The 20,397-nt window shown below is 39.2% G+C and overlaps 1 protein-coding gene across 1 annotated transcript in view; it reads right to left on the minus strand.

The window, feature by feature from the left end:
• KIAA1217 (KIAA1217 ortholog) overlaps nucleotides 1–20,397 on the minus strand; it is a 379,558-nt gene that overhangs the window by 330,476 nt on the left and 28,685 nt on the right. The gene's annotated exons all lie outside the window — the stretch shown is intronic.

A 20,397-nucleotide genomic window follows, 5' to 3' on the forward strand; every position in this document is an offset into this window, starting at 1 on the left:
TCCTGAAATAAAAAGAAAACTGAAACAGATACCAAGATTTAAAAGCAGATCACAATTAACCATTTTGTTGTAGGTACAAGTGTCACTAAGGTAATAGAAATTCCACAATCTCTTGGATTAAACTCAAATTTCCCCCTTCAAGAAAAAGCACACGTGCTTTGTATGGGAGATAATTTCCAACATTTTATAGAACTTTTTTAGGCATCACTTCTCTCTTAAACAAAAATATCACTGCTAAAAACTGCCTTTTCTCACATTTAATAGACAAAAGCATATTTAAAACTATGCACCATAAAAAGTTTTACAATCAGAAGAAAAAAACCAAAACCAAACACATTAGAAGCTCTGACAAAAAAATAACGTGCTTAAGAATACATGGTAAATTGTTTAGGTTCCAGGTATCGTTAAATATGAGTAAGTTCACAATCATTCGTGTATTTTAGAACAGGCTATTGCAGAATTCCTTGTGGAAACAGAAAAACTATAGACACCACCTGCTTCCACTCACAATCCATCCCTCCCAGGCCCATGTTCTCTCTCATGCACTGGCAAAAAAAGCCATTTAATGTGTGCCTGCATGATTTAAAAAATGTGAGAAAAAAATCAAATATTCAGGGGAAAGAGGATTTTTAAGTGGTGTTGGACTCTAACAAGGTGAAAAAGGAAAAGGAGCTATCTTTTAAAATAATAGCAATTTATTGATACAAAAATGAGCATTTCAGATAGATGTTAATTTTAAATCCACCAATTTTAAAAATAATTGTTAAATATGTACAAACACATTGTTGGTGCAGTACCTAGAGAAAATAAAGAAAATTCGTGAGACTGTATTCAAGGTAATACAGTCTGTAAACTATTTTGGATCTGCTGCTATGTTCCCAGACTTCAGTAAGGATTGTTACTCTTCATATTTGCATATGAGCAGGCAGAAATCTTCAAACTTCTACACATGCTGGCATAGTGTTCAGATAACACAGATGAGATCAGAAACAGGGATTAGGTTTCTACCAATGACTCCAAATTACACACAAATTAGTCTCATAACAAGTGCCCAGTGGATTTTCTTTCTTTTATTTACTTTGCTAATATGAGTGACCTCAACTAATAAATACTTTTACTCACTCCTGCTACTACTTTAACCATCAAGTGGCATAGGCGTAATTTCTCAATTTTAGGAAAAAGCAACAGAAGAAGAACAGTTGAATCTTTTAAAAGATTTGGTAAAAAAAAATCTTTTTAAGAAAAGCTCTTTAAAAAATCTTTAAAAAATCTTTTAAAAGATCTTGCTAAATTTTTTTTAATTCAGAAATAGCTACAACTTTTAAAAAGATTCAAAGATCCAAAGATGCATTTTTTACAGAAGGAAAAAGTTTAAGATGTCTTGTATATCTATCATTTATTTAATTCAGGTATGTCCCGAGGTCTCCGATATTAAAGCAATGAACTGGAGTCAATGACAGAATACTTCCTTAGGTGATTATTTAAAGATCAGTAGGTCTTGTGCCTGGACCTCTCTCTTGTTATAGATGTTCTTAAGGAGCTCATTACCAACCTTACTTCAGGCAGTTAAGAAAATGAAGAGTCAGCACTGGCACCGAGAGAGAGCTGTATGTGGTAAAGGACATCCTGGAGACCCTTCACACTTCTCAATTGTATTTGATTTACACCAGAGATCATCTACTACACACACTTCCTTTAAAGCACACTAAATACTAGTAAATTAAGGTAAAACTAGACATTTACAAAAAGTCTAGCAACTAGTCCTACGACTGTCACATGCTGTCAGCTGCCAGATTTTATGCTTTTTGCTCACAGTTCCTTTACCACAGAGATCCCTTAGCCCAGCTCCAGCATGCACTCAAGGCAATACTGATCATCTGACAAGCTGTTCTGACAAGAGCCTGCTAAATTTTGAGCAATAAACAGCTAATGTCAGAACAGCACTACCAAATCACATTTAAGGCACTCTAAATCATTGTTATGGGGTTCCAGCAGCTTCACTCCTCTGCTTCTTCTGAGGCTCTCCTCCTTTTAAGACCAACTATTTCCAGGTATGCCAGGTGAGAACAAGAGAGACCTCCTGATTGTGAAAACTGAAACCACAGAGATTGCAGAATTCTGGAGAACTCTTACTTTTTCAAGGGGAACTCACATTTGATTCTGAGAAAATTACACAAAGTAATTTAGAAACATCTCAGAAGACTAAAAAAGGAATAGAAAGCATTTTTATTCAAAATACAGTTAACACAAAATGCAAAGAAAATATCAGGATCGTATGAAATTTAAATAATGTCAAGTTTGCTACACAGCTGTCAAGAAAAGTCATAAGCTAGGAAGAGTTGCAACTCCTCTTTTGGCAGTAGGACTAGAGCAGGGAGTCCTCTGCGATGACCCAGAAGCAGTCTAAAGCAGGGAGATCTGTGGCTGCCTCCACAGCTACTTGTATCTGCTTTGTCTTTTGAGCACACCAACACCACTGCCAATCACAGGAATAGTTTCTGAAATGCGAATACGGGTGCTCAGAACACTGGGCTGAGACCAGTAACTCATTTTGAAGACCTCTAGCTGGTTATTCAGATGTTAATGGTCTTTAGCCACTACAGCCAAGACTGAATTTAAACGAATGTCCTAAGAGAGAATAATACCATTTCCTTACTACCTATCTCATCAGCCATCTAATGCTTCCAAAAGTACTAAACATTTTCAAGTGCAAATATTGCTATACCTTTGACTGTTGCTACGCAACACTAGGTATTATATTTCCTATATATGAAGGAAATTGGACTCCTGATCCTTAGCTTAACTACTATTACTCACCGCCATATCTGCTATACACAATTTGGATTAATACTCATTGAGGAAACCAGGTTATAGTCTTCAACAATTTACTTTGAGAACCTGGGCTCTGCTCCAGTGTATTTTCCCCCCTCATTTGATATTTAATTCTTTTTTGAACATGACCTGCCCTACAATTTTAAGAGAAACCATCCAAGTTCTTCATCTAGCTATATTATAGTCATTTTGCTTCAGAATTGCTCCCACAGCGGTATCAGGAATGTCTTAAGGATGATTATGTTTTATGGTTATAAAAGTTAGTATTGCTGGAATGCAAGAGGACTAAAAGTACAGAGCACACACAAGGGTCATAATGCAGTCCTTCTCTTACCTATAGAAGAAGGCATACCACCCCATAAACAACCTCCCTCCCGCCACCCAACTCCTCATCTTCAGGCATTCTGGGACAACAAATCACCATATCAATCAGCATAACTTTTAGAAATAATGGCAGAAAAAACATCTTTCTTGCTAAGACCAATTATTTGCTCCTCTGTAGACATGCAGACATTTTTAGTAACACTTCTGGATAATCAGCTTTATCAGCCACATGGTACATTTTTTGGAACAAGAGACATGGGCTGTTTGTTTCATCACAAACTGGAGTAATCCATTTTGATAAGAATTTAATTCACAGTTAATACACATTTTTGGCATCTGGTTTTATATGAATTGACTGCACAGAAAAATCAGGTCAAGATCAGTTCTGAGTAAGAAGACCGACAGATCTAGTGGTGAACTGCTGTCACTGCATATCAGTGTGGAATTTGGCTAAGCAGCAGTTGTCTGTGCCCCAGCAAGGCAAAGCGTGTTATATGTGCCCTTCAACAGTGCATTTAAAAAAGGGAGAAACGGGACAACACTGGTAAATTCTCTCCCATTTCACTTGGTAAAACACATTGACAGCATTCTTTCACACTGACATCAGCTATGCTTCCTTAATACATGGGCTTTGTAATACCTAAGAAAAGACGAGTAACAAGAAGTAATTATAAGACTGATACAGTTTCACATAAAAGTACACTTTTTCATTAAAAGTTTTAGTATATTAGCTTCTTTTTTTCTCAGAAAATAATCTGCTGACCAGGATCACTGAAAGTTCCAAGAACTGCACAACTTTTGCATTGTATTTACAGTAACTTCCAGAGCAATATTCAGCAAATCAGTTCACCTTGTTTATCTCCAAACTCACACTAGGCCTTTCTTTATCATATTAGAATGCTTATAATTGAAACTGTCTTTGGGAAAACATCATTTCAGAATACGTACTTAGAGTTCAAACTGCAGATAGATCTTGAGAATGTGACCAAAAGTGTATGCTTCTATGATTCTATGACCAGATCTCAAAATATTAACTTTGAGATTTAGCATGTATAGGGTGCAAGACTACAAAACTGAGTATGTCACAGATTATTATTTTATCCTTTCAATAATAATACCCTTGACACATGTTCTACTTTCTATTTACTTTATTTTATAGTACCTGAAATAGGTAATTTAAAAGCAGTTATGAATCTAATACAAAACTGATATTTTCCTGCACATCTCAACTATTTTCTAAGAGAGCTTCTGCTGGAGTCACAACTACAGTGAGAAGGAACAAAAATTGTTTCCCATCAAGTGGGAAAAAAACAGCTCCTGTTATGCAGTTTCATCATACAAAGCTCTTTATTCACTGAAAATTAGTCAGGTTCCCAAGTTACAAAATAAGCAGACAAAACAGTATGCTTATGTTGTTTATTGAGTTTGAACAGCATTGGAAAAAACGCATTGGAAAAACAGCATGACCCAAGAAAAAGATGACTCATGGTTATTAGAGAAGGAAATTCAGAAGGGTTTTTATTTTATCATAGAGATTTTACCCTTCACAGTGCACATCCTCATGTTTTTCTGCAATAATAACAAAGGCAAAGGATTACTGGCATTTGAAGAACTAAGGCTGCATCTCCCACAGTCTTGAGATTTGAAGACAGGTTTGTAGATAACAACACAAGACAACCAGATAAAATCTCAATAGCTACAAAAAATCAAACAAAACATTTTATATTTGTGGGAATGGCCCCACACAGCCATTCCCAGCATCCACCTGAACATGATATCACACTCTTTTGTGACCACAGAATCCGTTACCAATTCATGTAGTGGTAAGTGGACTTCACCACCACCTCTTCCTCTGTGGGTCCCATGCAACAAGCCAGCTCTCTTTTCAAGTTTACATTAACCAACAGAAAAGCAGGAAGGCACATGTCCTTTCTGTTGCATCTGGGAACAGCAGGGGAGATTGGAAGGAAAAGGAAAAATGGAAAGAAAGAAAGAAAGAAAAGAACAAAGCCAGAAAAACAGAAGGCTTGTGAAATTTGCCATTGACTTCATTCAAACAGTGCAAGATGCAGACCATTAGGAGGTAAAAAAAAAAAAAAGCAAACCCAAAACTCATGCAGACTGAATCTAAGCCTTCAGTTCCACTAAGAACTAGTTTTGGCTGACACCGCTCTTTCAGCAGACTTACATCAGGATAAAAAGAGCCTAGAAAGTTCAGTGTTTCTCTCTAGTGATCTGCACTTTCTTCTTCTTCTTTTTTTTTTTAATGCAGAAGTAGGATTTTTTTTTTCATTTCATAGAGGGCACCATTCAGATTTTTTTTTAAATGAAGCATGAATACAAACTTTTGAAAGAAAATCAGCAAAAAATGGAAATGGCATTGCAAAATTGTGTTTAGAACACTGCTGAGAGAAAAAGTCTCTTAAACCACTGTTAATTACCAAACTTAAATACTCTATGACAGCAGGTGACATAACCTAAACCTGAATTTTTGTACCTGCATTCCAACTGATGAAGCAGTACTGGTTTTACATGGGAACTGTTAGGACAGGAGTTTGGAGCCCTCACCAGGCACCCAGGACACAGCATACATCATCACCCATTAGATTAGAAGGAGGGCAGAACACTCTTACACTCAGTCTCACTTCATACTGCCTTTGCTTTGAAGGAAGCTAGTCTGTACCACACTTTGAAGGACATTGCAATGAATGTGCATTTCATTGCTAATGTGAAATTTAGCCAGCTAATGTGAAATTTCAGACATCAAATTTATCACTTCCTGCATTTGTTAGTTTTACAGTAAAATAGCAGCAAGTCATCATTAATAACTCCTGGCATCCAATGAAAGTACAACAGTTTGGAATCCTCAAAAATCTTTTAAAATATATTAATATATTGTAAGAGCAGAAAACAATCTCGTAAAAAATGAAAAGCAATGTACAGCTCTGACAACATAAATCTACACATTAAAACTGCAGAAGAGATGGATGGGGGGTTATGTTTTGTTTCAGGAAGCCTCCTGGCAATCTTTCAGCAGCTACAAAAGGACAAGGTCCATTTTATTCCATCTATTTTAACATTCTTTGAATACCACAGAAAGCCTCTAATAATTGTGCAACTGGTAATTATTCCATCTTTCTGTTAGCCTGCAAAATGCTTCCAAAGCATGCCATATCCTTCTGTGGGGCTCAGCAGTAATTTGGTCCTCAAAGTCAAGCCCTCAGCAAAACAGTTCTACTGCTTCACAGACATTAAGGGACTATTCAATCACCTAATCCCATCACCTGCATTTCACAAGACATTACATTTCTCCCTCAATTCCACTTCAAGCCCAGTGACTCTTCAAGCTGCTTTAGAAAATGTTTGTCCTACAGGTTAAATGCCTGTGTTGCAAAGACAATACTGATGCTGTAATGTGATAGAGGACTGACAGGCTATGACCAGAGTCACAGCAAGTGGCAGAGATACCAGCATACCCAATTTGGAGGACCAAAGAAAATTCCCTATGAATCCAAATTGCATGACCACATCAGTAAGAAATATCACATCTTCCCCAGAAAGTGCTCCTTGTGCAACTTTCAAGTTTTGATTGCCTCTCGGAACACCTCCTTTTGCTGCCAAGGAGAACTTCTGTAGATTCTGAAAAGGGCAAAAAACACACAGATGGAAACCCAGCCCAAATATATTTGGCCAGTGGCATCTCAGCCGTATTAAATCCCAACTTGAGCAGTTCAATCCACACAGTAAGATTCACTCACAAGGCACGGAGTGCAGAGCCAAGGGATATAAGCACATTTGTGGAAACACAAGCAGTTCTGCGCTGTCCATGGCCATCAGAGAACAGGAGGATGCTCAGAGGCTCAGATCACAGCCCACAGAGCAACTCACTGCTCACCAGAGAGCCACAGCTACTGAGCTCACAGTGCCACGCTTAGCAGTGATTGCAAGAAAATAACTAAATAAGAAAATCAGGGATATCTGTGAAAGTACTTTTATGGACTCACCTAAGGATTCATTCTGCTTTAAAACAGATAAAATCTAAAAAGTTAAACAACTATAAAGAGCATGCTTACTCAAGGTTTATAAAACAATTATTGTTTCCTGGCATTTAATGTACTCCTCAAAAAAGTCATTAAAAAAAAGAGAAAAGAAAAACTATGAAGTAAATAAGTAGTGCATGCAGCTCTGCTTCAAAAAGATGAATGGTAATCAGTTCACTGATTTTTCTTAATCAGAATAAACATGCTCTTTCCATCAGACTGTTCTCTCTTTTATCCCACACTTCACACAGTACTACAGTGACTATTACTTCTGCTAGATGAAAAAGCAATCCAGGATATTATCACTGGGAGATTAAAAAATAAAAATTAAAAAAAACCTTCAGTCTCTAAACATCTATGTTTGTTTGCTGCTTTAGGTGCTGTTCAAATGCCCCCAGACATCCTACCCTCTCCGTTTGCTTTCCTTCAATTGACAAGGCAATTTAGCCCAATTTGACTAACAGTCTATACAGGATCTGCTTCCAATATCTATTCACTTTCCTCATTTACTGGGGCTCTTGGACAGAAACCAAACATGCCACATACTGTTTTCTCTTAACACTGTTTCTTCTCTCAGTCTTTGCCAGTTCTCCCAGCATAGTGAGCATGTAGTGTTATGGCTACAGAGCATTTTATTATTTGCTGTATAACAGCAAAGAATAATACCATGAAACATGCTTTCTCACATCCATATTTGCAACTCCCATGCCTGCGTACCTCCCTCATTCTTCTTTCCAAATTGCAGCTGGGGGAAGGCAGAAAGGTAACAGCTTTGTATTTCAAAGAGAAATGAGCATACACAGCACACTGCTAGGATCAACATCATAAACTGATTGGGAAAGGACAGGCAGATGCTAGAACAAACCTGCACTTCTTGTGTGTCCTTAGTGTGGGGTAAACAGAAGCAGCCTGTTTCATGCCAGGCTGTGCATATGCTGTAACAGGAACAGCAACTAAGTCTCCTTTCTCCATTCCTGCCTCTCTGGACAGTATTAGATGTGCCTTGTAGCTCCTGACCATTAAAAGATGTGAGGTTCAGAGGCATCTGCCCTGCCTGCCCTGCAGCCTGATTATGGTCAAAGCCTGATGGGTAACTACCATCACTCCTGGTAGCACCTGCTGGGTAGCACCACACCAATGCTACTGCCACACATCAGGGACCAACACATAGCAGCAGATGCCACACGGGTAACCTCCATGTCAGGGAAACCCCAGCATCTCCATCCACCACCCAAGGTGGCTCAACTCTCCCCTTCTACAGGAGGGCTTCATTATCCTACATACCTTCACACAGGAAAAACACACATACATTCACTCCCCTTCCCATTTCTCTATATCGATACCTTATAACCCCATCTTGTGGGCTTGAACAGCTCTAATAGCTAAAGAAATATTTTAATGCAGATGGGGGAGGAGAAGGGTAGAAAATTAAAAAAAAACCCCAACACACACTGCCTGTTGAGAAGGAACAGAAGATATCCCAATCATCTGAGGATGCAAAGGGATGCTCTATTGAGAGCTTTTGGAGGCCAGATGCTTTTTGCAAGGTCTGAGAAAGGAAAATTAAATATTTACTATAATGTTTTAAAAAAACTTCAGCAACACAAAGGATTTTCATCTTGTAATCCAGAACTTTTTCCTGCATTTTTCAATTAATTTAAATAAAATTGCTTTGAATTTTATATTGTAGCTAATTGACATTAACAAAAATTCCCTTTTGCTGCCAACGTACAAAAAAAGTCTAAATGCCTGTTCTCACACCAAAAATGGTACAAGTTAAGTATGCAAGAACTAGATTATAAAAAAACCCAACAAAACCCACTATACCCTGTCACTCTCAATGGAGTGTAGCCAATTTGTGGCAATTAGCACATTGTGCATAGCACAATTCATCTGGCTGTTTGCTGGGCTGCCAAAGAAATTCTGGGTGGTGGTTTGCCTCAGAGCTTATCAGCAGTGCTGACAAGGGATGCTGGTGCATCAGCAAACACCTTCTAAAACATGCAGCAGCTTGGCTGCTGTTTCTACCTGTCAGCCACTTTTCAGTGAGCTGTTATCAGGAGGGAGAACACTTAATCACAGCTCTCCAACAGCTAATATTAAAGGGGAGTGCAGGATGGCTTCTGACACATTAAAGTCAGCTGAATTTATCACCCTTTACCTCATGGCCACACAGTGCCCAGACCAGCGTGGGATAATTTTAATCCATTGCTGTAACACAACCACAGTTTTTGTTTCCCCCCGTTTCAAATGCCTTTTGCACGACAGTCTGGGGCTTAGCCAAGAATGAGCTTGAAAATTTTGTCTTGCTAATGCAGGATCCAATTCCCCAATCCATAATTTAACTTACACTGAATACTTACCACATGGGTATCCTTATAAAACACATTAGAGATGTAAAATTTCTAAGTACCACCATTCTGAAAAATATTCAGGATATTATTTACTTAGTAGCTAAAAATTGCTCTTGAATACAACAAAGACCCCTTAACGCAGAAAGATCTTAAGTATAATTATATATAAGTATATTATATATATAATAGCTATAACGTGTGTTATGGAGAAATTAAAATAAAGAATATGGTACTTCAGTGGCTGTGGTCCTCAAATGCCTTTTTACTGATTTTTAAAAATATTTCAATTTGCTCCTTTTAAAAAAGAGAACACCCACCTCTACACATGACCTAGAACTCCTTTTCCTTCAAGAACTTCATAGAAATTTATGACAGAAAAAAAACGCCTGTGAATTTCTACCCTTTTCCTTCCTTCACGACTCCTATGTCAAGACTAAACCTGATCTTCCCTTCAAACACCATTTTTCCACTAATATGTTCAAGAAATTACTGCCTCAACAGCCTGACAAAGGCACCCTTGAGAGGTGTGAATGACTACAGATGGGGAGCTGGGTTCAAACTCTTTGATAAATCTGTCTGAGCAAGAAGACCCAAAGAGATGCACAGAATTGCAAAATTCATTTTCTTCTTGAATCCATTAGCAGATCTGAATAAATTAGTTTTGACAAAACCAGCACATTTTCGCTGACCACAAAAAAAGGGAAAAAAAACAAACCAACAAACCAACATTGAAACATGATCTAAAGGCATTCCTAGAGCTGTATGGAAATAAAATAACTTCTTACAGCAATGTTTACACCAGCACACTGAATTGGCAGAAAACTAGAGGTACATTTTCAAATTACAGCACCCACACTCTCTGAATTCAGTAGCTTCACTACTCAGCATAAACACTGTCAACAGCATGCCAAGGATGTGACTAAAGTATGAGGGTCCATGTCTGGCAAGTGGGGCCATGCCAGCATTACAGCTCCTGCCTGGGGCTGATCTCTGCATTCTGCAGCAGCACTGTGAGGCTCAGCTGCCCTTATACCCTACAATCCTTCCACAGCCAACAGCACTTTGCTTTGATTTGTTAGCAGAGAAGCCAAAGGAGATGGAGGAAGCTATTAGATCTATCCTGGTGGAAGCCAAGCCTTTCCAATTATTGTATCCTCAACAAAACCCAACATGCATCTATTACACAACTGACCATGGACAGCACTACAGCAGTGATGACTAACCTGGACAGCTGTGACTCTTCTGCTTACTATGTAGAAGCAAAGAATTGTTATGAATTACAGCAACTCAACATGTACAGTCATCCCAAAGAGGAGCAAGATTAATTTAAAACAAGACTAAATATTTAAACAAATGTAATAATGAAACAATAAAACAGATAATAAGCAAACTGAATATATGCTAATATACACACATAAACTCATGCCACACTGTGCCTCAACATTGTACCCAGAGCTCTTCAATTTTTATTGATTTTATTTGGTAGCTATGTCACACAGAAAGCAACACACACAAACTCAGGAACCCTCCAGATGGCCTTTCATCAAAATAGAAACAATACATTAAGTTTAACCACAGTTAGGGTGTTCCCTTTGACACAAAACAAGGTATGTTGCTGTGGGACAGATCACAGCAGGCATTGGCACACTGGAAGATGAAGACATAGTAACTCAGGTCTGTGCACCCAGGTCCCGACACAGAGGAGAGGGAGCAAATGGGCATCACTCCTGCCAGGGCAGGGGGCTGAGCTCTGGACCACTGCACATGCCATGACATTTCACTTGTGTGCAAGCCCAAAGCTTACAGGAGCAAGAGGAAAAACAGGCACTGACTTGTTCTCTTAGCTCCCAAACATAAGAGCTGTGGAGTGTGAATATTCATATGCACACAATTCCTTCCTATCGCTAGCGGATCCTGAGCACATAGCACCTGTCCTTGTGGAGTGTGCAATAGGATAACAAGTGTCCAGGATACAGACTCTCCTTTCCCCGGAGCACTGCATTAGCACATGCATACCCCACTAGGACAAGGGATAGGACAGGGAGGCCTCTTGTTCCAGGTAGCGTGCCAGTGATCACAGCCCAGCTCCTGGAACAGAGCAATTACTGATGCCAAAAGATGCACCATCAAGTTGAGACCCTCAAATCCAGCTCTACATGAACTTTCCCAAGGTGAGAAACCACAGGTCAAGCTCTTCTGTGACCAGGAAAAGAATGGATTTGAAATTGGATCTCTTCCTTCTAATATTTTACAAGTCAAGCTAAGGACATTCTCTGGCTTCAGGTCAGTGAAATGTAATGACATGTAGTAAAAGGAATTATTTTTAAAGCACATCAATACAATAGCTGTGGAACAGTATCACCAATGCTTCAGAAAAACAGCCCACACCAATATTCATATCTTTTATTCATATATTTTAGTGAGACTAAAAGCTCTCATACTTTAAGATTCACATAAGATAAAATGTTGGATATGCATGAGATGAAGACTGCAAGGGTTCTTACTGTTCTCAGGTTCCTGGATATAATGAAAAAGATTGATGGGCTCTGGAAGAAGCTTCCCTACGCATGCAATGCTGTTTCAGGGTTTTTCATATCTTCTTCTGGTCTAGCTCATTTGACTAAAGAGACAGAAGAGAGAATTACCAGGGTGGGTAGTTTTAAAGCTGTTTGCTGCGACTATAAAATTATTTTTCTTTTTTCCTAATTCATTTTGCATCCATGCGGAAGACAGGACAAAACTGAAAAAAGTATTAACACAATGGTGGTGGTGAAGTAGGATGGCTCACTTAAACCAAACTACATATTCACCAATCAGGCAAAAGATTTTTGTTTGTCATTTCTTGTCTTTGCATAGCAAGTGATGCCTCTTTGGACAAAACTCATCCCAAGTCACTGCACATAGCATGCCCCTGCTTTCTGTCTCAGATAGCAGTACAAGCCAGCACTGCACAGCAGAAAGGAGGCTCCCAGCTGCAAGATTCGATGTGATGCTAATGACCTTCCTGTCCATGATGATCTTCCTGCTTTTTAGAACATAAGGAGGCATCAATTGTTTAGTTATCAAAATAGTTCTTCAGATTTCTAATCTGTTTTTAAACATAGGATAAACCTAAGACAGGACCTGAAGTACTTAATGATTTTGCAGCTATACATTGGGATGTGCCAGAGCTAGATACAATATCTTTCATCTGTATTTGAGTTTCTTACTACATACCATTGAAAAAGGTGCTAGCTGTAGATGAAGTAGCTAGAATAACCCCAGAGAGCATTTCTGCTGTCTGAAAGAAGGCTCAATGTGATTCTCAGTGAACAAACATTATAAAAATGTTTTAAATAGTGTGCTGGGCTACTCAGGTCCAAGCTGCATGCATGAGGTACACACAACCCCTAAGAATTTCAATTATCAGCCATAGATTACTGTATCTGTACCAAGCATGTAAGCAGCACCGAGTTTTACCTATCCACTGCAGCTAATTAATTTGATGAAGCTGATTCAATGACTCTGGATTCTGAGAAAATGAGTCCTGAATAAAGTCAGGCAGTTACAACTTCATCTAGGTAAAACACACAGAAGAGTAATAGACAGAAATAGGCTAATAGCAAGCTTGGTTGTGGGTTTTTTGCTATCACCTGAAGTACCATTAAATGATGGAGAGCTTGGCATCACTTATTAATAGAGTTATTAATTTAAGAGTCTTGCTAGACTGCATGCATAACAGAAAACACTTGTGCATAAACATAGCACTGTAAATATAGTTTTATTTTGAATGAGATTCCTGCAATACTAATCCATGATTTCCACTTTAGTATTCAATCCTTTCTATGTAGAACCCCTTGCTGTTAACACTCACAAGCTTCACCTAAGATGCTCATAAATACCTATTAGGAGATGACACCTTGCAGAAAAAGCACATAAAAGCCTTGCTTCAGAAATAATACTAATTTCTTGTGAGCCTGAGGATAGAATTTAAGCTACTGATTTTGACCTCTGATGATCACTACTGCGCGCAACAGCATTAGGAGACGTATTCACGCTAGAGCACTCCATCAAGACGAAAGGTTCCCAGTGCAGTGTTTCCCCTGTTCTCACAGCGCACATTTCTCACCCTGTCTGCCAGAATCCAGATTTGTTTTAGTTACAAGACCATCTGCTTTTTGAAAGACTTTTGTTTTTTTTTGATGACAGATGGACGAGGTTCAAATTCTTGTTGTAACCAGCAATGAATTTTTACAATTCATTGTCTATGCTGCTTACTGTCTTGCTTTAATTACTTGAAAGAAAGGAGTCTCATGGGGGAGAGTTTTCCAAATGCATAAAATTTTTAAACCAAAATAAGCTATAAAATACGTTTCTGATGCTTTAACTACAAATAGTCTAGCTCCAGGTTTGTAACCTACTTCTGTAATCCTGTATTGGCTCAGGTTTCTCTTTCATGTCCCAAAATAAAGGGATGTGGAAGCAGAGGGAGTACTTTAATGGACTATCTACAGAGTTATAAGCATCATATTTTTCCCCCCAGAGTCTCACAATATCATCTGGCTCAAAAGAGTCTTAGTTCTCTAAGACTGGTGTTTGCAGAAGAGCTATGCTTCCTTTTAAAAAGCCCACAAAAAAAACAAACCCAAGACTTCTAGACCTTAATATTTAATGAATAAAAACTTTAAAGGTTGGTAGACAGATTTACGTTTTTTTGCTTAAATTATTTAATATTTTAAAAACCTCTCAATTTTTATTTCATATTTAATACCCTTTTTGAAGTTAAAAGCTTGGAATAGCAAAGAAACCTCCATGATAACACTAAAATATAGTAAAGGGGTCCCCACTAATACCATGCTGCCAAGTTGGCAAGCCTTGATCACCAAGCCATAAATTATACATCCACTAGCCATGAGCACTCTGCTACATACTTCAGGAGGAGGGAGGCGTTGGGAAGTGTGTCACTGAGAACAGTGGGACTTGGAAGCCCCATCCCTGACCATAGGTGTATCAGGTTTGCACCCTGGCTCCAAACCGACATCATTACATTGCTCTCAGCCTCAGCACTTTACTTACTTGTCAGGGACTGTGATTAACCACCACCCCCTGCCCCACCACAGCTCCCCTGCCAGGCATGTACAGAACCCCAAAATGGGATGCACGCATGGGCCAGGGAAAGCTTCAGACATTTGAAGAGCCCCACGTTGCCCAATCCACTATAACAGGAGACCTAAGCTATGTATGAACGGGGGATGAAAGGGAGAAGAGCCAAAGAACAAATAATTGAGCAAAATGCTAAACAATCCTCTAGTTTATATCCCTAGGTTATGCCGCAGACTCATTCCATCTGTGCACATATTTCACAGTGAACTACATGTCATGTTTATATAAATTTCTTAACAGCAAATAAGTGCTGCCTGTACAGCTGCAGGCACCGGCCTCATCATGCGCCTCCCGTGCCCTGTAGCCGGCATGCCAGCCTCGCAAACATGCACTGCCAAGAAGGGTCACATCCATATCTCAAACCAGGCACAGACGCTACAGAAAAATCAAGACCAGATTAACAACATTTGGAATCTCTGTCCTTTATTGTCTGTTCACTGTGGAGCCTTTGTAGGCTTCAGTCTTGGTTTCAATGAAGTGACTGTTTCATGAAAAGGAGAAAAAAAAGGACAGAGGAAAGGAAAAACTCCATGGAGTAAGGGGAAGCCTGACAGCAGATATAGAAGTTTAATCCAAGCAAAAAACCAAAATCTGACACATTTTTTGTTCAAGTTGCTTCTTGATTTCCTAGAAAAACCAAAAGCAGATGCTTTAGTTTACTGTTCCCATAGTACACTTTAGCGTGCCTTCATCTACTTTCTGATGTTATTCCCTTTTTCCCTTCTCATTTACTAATAAAAGGAATGAATGATCACAGATAATATAGGCAGAGAAAAGCAGCAGAAGCCAAGGCATTTTTCATCATGTTAAAAATAATTTTCAAGACAAAGTCCCTACTAACCATGATCTCCTCTGAGAGTAAATTTAAGAATCTGTTCCTCAAAATCAGTACAATCTAGATGCTGCCTGCTTAGGGTTGGGGTTTGGCTGTTTTTTCAATAAGACCAAAAAACCCAGAACATCCTAAACCCAAGAAAATACATTTTATTTACGCAAGTATTTTCTATCACAGCCATGGTGGTTGTTCCACATTCACATGAACTTCATTGTACTCTGGAGCTATGACCATATTTCACACATTCTTTTTAAATCTTGATTAATTTAACAGAAAAAGAGTAGGCCAGAAGGAAGCTCTCTATTGAAGATATTTCTCCTAAAGTCACATCCAAAGTAGCCAAGATTCTATATCACAGGAGCACTTTATTTAAAATTAAGACAGCAATAAAAGTGGTATAGAGAAAAGTATCTGAACAGCACTGACAAACTTCACTGCTGTAACACTTTCCCCGTGTTATAAGGCTCATATCCAAAATTCCAACACTGAAGCTTTTTTTCTCTTCTGAACACTGGGATATTCCAAATGTTAATTTCAAGAGAAATCAGTCAGTAACCTCTGTGGGTGTTAACTTGCTGCATTTTACAACATAGTGTCTGCCTGTGCATCACTATGCTCCGCCACATGCTTTCCTGTACCTAAGTGGCACTGATAACCCTGCATTCCACTCCTTGCACCCCACCAGCCATTATAAAGAAAAAATTCAACAAAGAGTATCTCCCCCTGAAACATTAAAAGGCCAATTAGATGCTTCAGCAGATGCTTCAGCAATAGCCCAGTTCATGGCAAAAACTGAAAGACACCCAACGACCAGCAGAGGTTAAATGATGCTACTGACCATTACCAGCCTGTGGCCAGCAAAGAGGAGCCCATGAGCAGCTTCGTGGCAGGTCCCCAAGGCCCTCCTGAAAACTAGAAAGCTGTAGGAGTAATTCAGGTCCAGAGGCAGGTGAAAAGCTTAGGAGTAGAAAAAACAACCAAATAAAACCCAGAGACAAGCTGGTATGCTTAAAAACTTTGAGGGAGCTTTAAGGGAGAATGAAAAGACTCATTTATTGTGTTAATGTTGCCCAAGTCATGCTCACAGCAAGTGCTGAGCCCAGCCTCTCAGGACAACATGATGGTAGTTTCTTTACTGGGATTTCATAGGAAGATAAAGCACTTCCACTACCTTGGGAGGAAGGGGTGGATCTACTGTCTCAGAGAGCTGATAAATTTAAGTTCCCAATTAAAATAGATATCTTTGTGTTCTTACCAAAAAGGCATTAGAGTAGTGCTGAGGGCTACAGAACCAAGTCTACAGTGCTATGTGAATCTGCTCCAGCATGGAAAAGAAGGAACATCAGGCCTTTTTATCACAGCTATGTCCAACATGTCAGGATCCAGGAGATCTTAACAGCTACATCTTGAAGCACAAAACAAAGTAAAAATGATCTTGCAGTACTTATTTTTCAGAGACCATCTGTTTAAGACTTTGCAGTCTTCAGAAGAATCATTTTGCAGATTTTATTAAAATAGATATAGATACAAAAATAAAAATGGCTGCAGAGATAGGGAAATGCTCTCAATGCCAAGTCTCTTGACTTGCTAGGTCTGAGAAGGAATCCAGACAGACTGACCAAGTAAATTTGTTAGCACATATATAAACTTTTTTTTCCCCCAGTAGGGTAGAGCTTAAAAAATTCACAAACTGAGCACTTGCCAAGGATGAATTTCGTTCCATACAATGCTATCACTTCATGAGAGTATCTGCAATACAAGTATCCCATCTCACGATGGGCAAAACTTACAGTCACCCTAAAAAGGAAGCAAGAAAATTAATAATAGGAGGAAAGGGCTGATAGAGAAATGCCATATGACTAGGATATTCCCCCTTGAATGCTAATCAAAGAAAGGTGAAAGCAGAAAAGATACATAGAAACCACACACCCCTCCAAACACTCACAAAAGATCAAAGAGACAAAACAGTCCTGAGAGCAGCACACTGGCAAAGGAAAAATCTGTAACATAAAAGAATTCTGACTCATTTCAAATAACTGAAAGTGAAAATCCTATATCAGGTACAACTGTTTTGCTTATGCACACAGGCACAGGAAAGGCAAAGTGTAAGTGCATTATGCATAATGTCAATGAAAGCCCATTTCCAAGTTGGGCACTTGCAATACAAACACCCAATATGAATACATATACAGAGATAAGGACTCAGAAAGAAAATCTGAAGTGAAAATACCATGTGACCCAGGAATATGTGCACACACAACTCCTCACTGCCCCCAGGAAAAACAGCAGTGAAAACAAAAGTGTCTTCTGAATGTGCAAATTCAGTAAGTGATGAGCATTTAATGCAACTAGCCAAATACAGGCAGTGAATATCCACAGAATCATAGAATGGTTTGGTTTGGAAAGGACCCTAACATCATCTAGTTCCAACCCCCCTGCCATGGGCAGGGATGCCTCACACTACACCATGTTGCCCAAGACTCAGGTAAGAGCAATAAATAACAATAACAATCACAAGATTCTCTTTAACCTCCTCCTTTTTAGATGATTCTCCAAGTGTAAGTCTGGGAGCAATGGAGTGTACTGTAGTGACAGGCTGATGAAGGTTGAGCTGCTCAACAGCCTTCACCCTGATACCCAGCTGCCCCAGTGGCTTCTTTTCAGCTCCTAAAAATCACTGTAGTGGGCTGGAGCAAAACTCCAGCTCAGCACTGGGAATCCACACAGGTTTGGTGGAGGCTGTAGAACAGCCCTGTGCTACAGCACAATCCCACCACATAACTGTTTCAATTTTGAGATAGGTTGCCTAAAATAGACCTATTCATTTGGTATAACCAAACTGTTAAAAATAGTTATTTGCATAACAAGAATCAACCTGCAGTGAATGTCAGTTACTGTATGTGAATCAACCACCCCTCAAAAAAAATCTACTGTTGGAAAGTGTTCATACATAAAAGCACCATTAAAAACAACTATAAAGTATATTTCTAACCTATATTTCTAACCCATCCTATTCCAAATTAAACAAATGAAGTGAATTATCAACTGTGGAAAGAGTTAAAAAAATAATATGAAAAATATGTGCTTAAAGCAGGATACTAAAGGTTGGAATGGCACTAAGCAGATTTACAGAGGAAGACTGAGACACCACCTTCCCAACCCCACTTCAAAGTTTTCCTGTCTCCCAGCTTGAGTTAATGTCAAGATCCCAAAGGGGAGGTCACTTGCAAATACTAAACCTACTTAAAAAAGTAGTTCTTCAGATTCACAGAAGGTGCCAAGATGCCTTGCAGAGGCTGGCCCTCAGAATTGAAATCTGAAGGCAGCCAATAATGAATGCAAAGCATGAACAGAAACAACTTCAAACATTTGAGCTAACAGTGGTGGTTCAGTCTCATGAAACCTGGTGACAAGGTAACTCCACTAATCAGATCTCTAGAAGAGCAGGGGTTGCTGCCACCATGTACCCAAGAGGCAAGCTAGAGCTCAATCCCTCCAAGGACAGAGAGCAATCATGGTCCTCATGTTTCTTCCCTTAAGAGGACATGATCAGAAGTTCAAGTGACTGTTACGAGCATGTTGGTGGTGCTCTGCTGACACTGATTTCACAAGCAGCTTCACATCAACGTGGGTGACAACAATTCTCATTGTTTCACAGCAACAGCAATTGCCCATCACTGCTGCAAGTCTTCCCAAAGCAGCTCCCCAACACACCACCCCTAAGGCAGCAGAACAACAGGCCATGGTCAGTGCTATCAATATCTACCAAAGTGATCCGTATTAGCTCTGGTCGTGCACACAGACCTGTCACCTATGAAGTCTCCATTCCAGGGGAAGGCAGGACAGCAGACTCAGCAGACTGTCCTCCAAATTAATGGGTCTCTAGACAGAAAAGCCTCTCCCTCTCAATCATCTTCTGAATACGACGATGTGACAAGGTGAGACATAATTGATTAACAGCATGACTTTGAAAGATGATTTCCTGAGGTTCTGACCGATTTTCAAAATCAGCAGCATCTTCCCCCAGTAATTCAGACACTGACAATGCATGTCAGTCACTGCATAAATGAGCTGGCACTTGCTAAAACAACTACAGTAGTAGACTAAAAATGCAGTACTTGGCCTTAGGGAATTCAGAGAATCAAAATGCATTCTTGTCAGAGTCTAAATTAAATTCAAAGGGCATCAGTAAATCAGTAATATACAAGTTTCTTAAAGATCTAAGGAACTGCCCCAGCATTAGTCTGCATTATCTACATAAAACGGGATAATTTCTTCTCAGCTCTGCCTGGTGCATTCAGTCCCCAGACTGTCCAAAATGAATCAGCTAGACTGTTCTTCATTGTACAAAACCAAGAGACAGCATTACTTTATTTCAGATACATCTCTCCTTTCTGTCTGCACATACAATTAAAGCAAATTATCAGATGCCAACCAGTACTTCAACTGTTCTCTCTCTTGGACTTCCAGCCCAGTTGGATTAACTCCTAGAGATTCCCCTTAGACCCATGGACCTTCTTGACAGAGCTATTAGGATAAGGATCCAAGTTCAGAAGTCCACAATCCTGTCTACAGCTGATAACCCTTAACCATAAGCCCATAATCACTGACACACAAATATCTAGATTTATTCCTGAAGATAGTCATAAGTGGCATTTGCTCAACAAGACTCCCTAGCAGACATACTGATCTATACATAGATATAATCAAAGAACAGCCCAATTCCAATATAGGCACTGAACACAGCCAAATGCCTTCCTTAGAGAATCATAGAGGAAGTCCTAGCTATCCACCACGCCTCAGTTTTGCAAGAGGGAAATAATTCAACTGGTGTACCACATATATAGTAATTATTCTGTAACGGGCAACA

The sequence above is a fragment of the Melopsittacus undulatus genome, chromosome 1 (assembly GCF_012275295.1).
Source record: "Melopsittacus undulatus isolate bMelUnd1 chromosome 1, bMelUnd1.mat.Z, whole genome shotgun sequence".
NCBI lineage: Eukaryota > Metazoa > Chordata > Aves > Psittaciformes > Psittaculidae > Melopsittacus > Melopsittacus undulatus.